The 4868-nt window shown below is 46.9% G+C and overlaps 1 pseudogene; it reads left to right on the top strand.

Annotated features, from left to right (window-relative positions):
* Positions 1-4868, top strand: LOC119846755 (annotated as a pseudogene).

Raw genomic sequence — 4868 nt, 5'->3', positions numbered from 1 at the left:
ATGATGCTCTCCGTCATTTCCAGGTGACCTGCAGCCTGACTGCCTGGCTCTCCCTTTATGCCTGTTTCTGCTGTGGAATAAGCACCATACTATGAGTGGAGTTGCCGGCTGGTCACTCTGATGCATGGGGTCATTGTCACCTGCCTCTCTGGCTATGTTGCTCTTATTGATGGCCCCTGGCCTCTAACTCACCCAGGTATGTTGGTGAAGTTTTGCCCTGGGACAAGTGATCTTCTCACTGAAAAAAGGCAGTGTATCTGTCCTACTGCACCTGTGATCGGTGCAGGAGGATTAGCTCGCTCTCTTTAGAGTTCCCTTGCTATCTATTGCTGTCTACACCAGTTCCTCCCTCTTTCATGTTCCCATCTGCGCTTGGAGCTGTGTTTTCTTTGCCTGCATGTAGGCCAAGCTTAGATGACCTCCATGAGACCTATTCCTTTTCTTTCAATCTCTGACTGCTATCCCACCCTCAGGCTTCTTTCCTTTCTTTTTTTTTAACTGTTTTTCCCCAGTTGTACTTAACAGTATGCTGAAATTCCTTGGGGCAGGGCCTTGGCTAAGCTGTTGGGCAAAGTGCTGGGCACATTTCTAGACTTCATCCAGAATAAAGAAACTCTTTTCTTTACTCCTGTCTCTGACCTTCATCCCATATCCTGCATGTCTTGCATCATCCTCTGAATCAGTGGGATTCCTGCTGTTAATGTGAGGACAATGCCTGACTGTAACTTCAAGTATCAGGGCCCTAAACTGAGAGATCTCTCTAGTGGTGATAGACTCTCCCGCACACACAACCCTGCTGCTTTGGTGGCTTATAAACTAGGCTTGGTAGAATTCAGTGTTTCTTAATTTTGGTGGATAATATCAATTGTTCATTTTAAAGCTTTTTTTAAAATATTATTATTTATTATAAATTTAAATGTTCACAATTGTGGGAAACTATGTGGGGAGGTCAGATAATTATTTAATGACAGTAGAAGTTGAGATTCAAAGAGTTCAAGCTTTAAGTTGGAAAATACAAAGAGAGAGACAAGGCTGGTGAGGTAATATCGTTTTTTCGGGCAACTTTGGTTGGTGAAGAGCCAAGCTTCTGAGCTCCACAGAGCTCATGGGCCCACAGACCTGGAGGAGAGCTCTGTGGAGCTTGAAAGCTTGGCTCTTTCACCAATGGAAGTTGGTTCAATAAAAGATATCCCTCACCTCCCTTGTGGCTGTCATACCCTGGGACCAACATGACTACAACACTACTGCAAAACCACCAAGTGTCAATGTCCCGTGTCAAGATATAAAAACAAATATCCTAGGGCCAGAAATGATTTGCTTGAATGATTCATTCCCTAGTCCATTTTGTAACCAGCTAATTCAGAAGTCTAAATCACTGGATTTTGATACTAACAAGTTCTCAAGCATAATTTTTCTTGCTTTCCTTACCTGTAAATTTCAATTGTTATTGATGGAAATATTTTGATGGGTTTGTGTGTGTGCAGTGAAATGACATTTAAGGATTAAAACTCTGATCTTTCCAACCCTGCTTCTAGAGGCCATCATATCCCCCACCTCACCAGGGATGAATTCCCCTGCACAAACATAGCATAGGGCTGTCATAAGCAGCCATCTGTTGCCCCCTCACAAACTCTGGCACAGTGGGTATGCCAGGGATGGGAGGAGTTGGGTTCATAGCATATGGCACTGCAGGTGTTCTGTCTGGTAGTCCATTAGAAGAGCCGATCTGGGGCTGCTAAGTGGCCTAAAGGAACCTGTGGGCTACCACCACTCTTTCATTCCCCTCTTCAAGCTTTGCCTTCTCAATTTGACCCAGAAACATCTGCTACTATTAGTGCATGCAGCACTGTAGAGTTTTAAGGGTATACACTTCAGACTGTAGAAATTGGGGAAGAGGACTGTGTGGGAGAGAGGGCTCTTGCTGGACAAAATCCCTCCCACCCAACAAGCCCGGGATGTAGAGGATGGTTTGTTTGGGTCCTTTGCTTGGTTTTGTCTTGCTTTACCTATTTAAGGTCATTGTCTCTGCCTGCAGACTTAACCTGACATCTGAGAGTCAAGCTGGATTTTTTCTGACTTGTGCATTGCCACGGAGACTTTGCCTTCAGTTACACTTATGCTGTTCCATTGGTAGAATATACCCTCGCTCCAGTTGCAAAACTAACCGTTCTACTAACGATGCATGAGGCACAGCCAACTTCAGATGCGTAGGCTCTGCTGTGCTAATGGAATTCAGAAGTAGTAAATCTGGGGGAGGGTGTCTTCTGCACTCAAGTTGGCACCTCGGACTCTGCATACACCCAGAGAGCAGATCTACTGAGTGAGCGGCCATTGTTTTTCATAGTCTGGTGAACTGTATTACTAGGTGTCCACTGTGTAGCTTTCCTCTTAGGATGCTCCTAAGGGCTCCATTCTTTCTCAGTTTAATGTGCATGTCTTTCCTTTCAGGGACGCCAAACACGCCTCTCCAGGTCCGCGTGCTGTGCCTTACCTTGGGTTACTTTATCTTTGACCTCAGCTGGTGCATGTACTTCAAGACAGAAGGAGATCTCATGCTGTCTCATCACACGCTGAGTATTTGTGGCATGGTGCTCGTGCTGGGGCTCGGCAAGTCAGCAACCGAAATCAATGCCATTGTCTTTGTCAGCGAGATCACCAACCCGCTGCTGCAGGCCCGCTGGTTCCTGCGGGAAACTGGGCGCTACCGCAGCTTCATTGGGGAAGTGGTGGATTTCTCCTTTGTAGCTCTCTTTATGGTGCTGCGGATTGGGGTGGGAGGCCAGATCATGTATTCCGTGATCATCTCGTCCAGCCCCATATGGCTAATCAAGGCTGGAGGCCTGGCTATGTACATAGTTTCCCTGGGGTTCATGATTGCAATCTGCAGCTTTGCTAGGAGGAAAGTGTTGAAAAAGTACCAGGCCCGGAGGAGTGCGAGTGGTGGGGACGTGCTCCTGAAAACCAATGGGCATCTGACATCTCATTAACCTTGTGCTGAATGGACTAATGTATCTAACCTGGCACTAAGGGGCTGGAAATCTTGGCCTGGACAGTTGAGTCCTGTGAGAGAGAACCATTCAACACTGGCAATAATGTAAAATGGACCATTTAACACCGGTTGTCATGAGCTAGGCCTGGATGAGTCGGAATGAGATGGTGCTGTAGGTGTCTAGCAAATGCTGATGGGGAAAGAGAATCCTACAGAAGGATGTGAAGCTACTAACTTCTCCAGCACTGTTACAGACTCAAAAGGGAGGCTAGCTACCACTCAAGCTGTTCAGTCTGCTCCAGGAAAACTGCACAGTCCAGGCACACTTTGTAACTCCAACTTACTTCTCGGAGACAGTAGGTCTGTGGGGCGTCTGATCTTCCCAGCTCTATTCGCTGTGTGAAGTCGCTTACCCTCTGCCTCACTTTTTCAAGCTGGTAATAGCATAATGCACAGTTGGACAAGAGGCACTACACAAATGCCAGGTATTTATTGTGGTGAGCCTGGTATCTTTAGAAGAAAAGTTGTATTTTAAAGGGAGGGACTGTAGTTGGGCTAATAACTGAGGCAATGTTTTTGCCTGGTGTTTCTAATGAAATGCCTCTTTCTCCCTTAGTCCTGCTTCTGCTATTGGTATTTATACTCTCACACAACCCAATTCTGGTCTATTTGTGGCACTGTAACTTCAGTGGATGTTACTCTGGCATCGCACTAGCAAAAGTGGGATCAGAATTGGGCCCATCTGCTTAGTACACTTCTTTGTAGAGAGGTGTTCCCGTGGAGTGGTTCTTGCTGGCATTCTCGACTGAAGACTGAAGCACACCCCTCACCCTGCTGCTAAAGGGATCCTTCCAGGGAAAGGATAACGGAGGAGAATCTTGTCCTGATGCCATACCTGCTCTGTATATGAACCATCTCCAGAGGTGTGAAGGCAGAGAAGCTTTTGTTAGTGCTAAAGTCACATGAAATCAGACACTGTTTTGCAGATGTGACCGTTCAATGTCTGTGCGCAGGAGTGTAGGCTTCAATGCAGTGCCCCTTCCCAGGCCTTGTTGCCCTGAATCTGTCACAATGGGCGTCAGTTCTCAGGGGACATGTGTGTTTTCATCTCCCTGCACTTGCACTTGATATCCCTCTGGCTTTACTATGTGGACTTGCACTGTGCTGGAGACAGCAGCTCCCATTTCAGCTCTGCTGTAAAACCTCTCCTGTTACAGCTGAGGAACGAATGGCCATGGGGTTGGCTTCAGGCTACCTAGGTTGATTTCCCCACCCCTTCTGAAAGTTCATCACGCTGGGAAGGGTGAGCCTTCCCCTTGCTCTATCAAAGCCATGGTGTCACTGCTGCTGGGGCGTTGGAAGACGGGATGAATGACTATAGTGGGAATACGGCTCCCGTGGTGATCAAGGGTTCTTCTATTCCCCACCACCCTTATTCGGAGCCTATTGTCGCTGCCCATCTTTGTGCTGTTATCTGCCAGGGAGTTGAGGGTGGGGAAGAGGCACGCTCAGGTGAATGGGAATGCACAAGTGTGTGAGAGGTGGGGCAGTGAAGGGGAGTAAGTGGGGGGCGATAATCTCATGTGGGGACAGGAAGGAAGCTGCAGTTGCAAGGAGCAAGTCAAAAATGAAGGGGAATTGGAAGAAAAAGAAAGAAGATGCAGCCTCAAAGGTGGTTTAAACTTATTCTGAATGTGTTATGGCTGGCAATACAAATGGAGTCTTTATGGAAATACACACGCAAATCAGCTGGAGCCCTTGGCTATGCTAAGGTTGTGTGATGGGACTAGCATGAGGCATGAACTCCTTGCCCAAGTTTGATTATTCATGTTCCAGGCTGATAAGATTTCTAATAAAGTGACAGTCTTTTGTAACATAA

The sequence above is a fragment of the Dermochelys coriacea genome, chromosome 22 (assembly GCF_009764565.3).
Source record: "Dermochelys coriacea isolate rDerCor1 chromosome 22, rDerCor1.pri.v4, whole genome shotgun sequence".
Lineage (NCBI taxonomy): Eukaryota > Metazoa > Chordata > Testudines > Dermochelyidae > Dermochelys > Dermochelys coriacea.
This window is presented reverse-complemented; position numbering and strand designations above follow the sequence as displayed.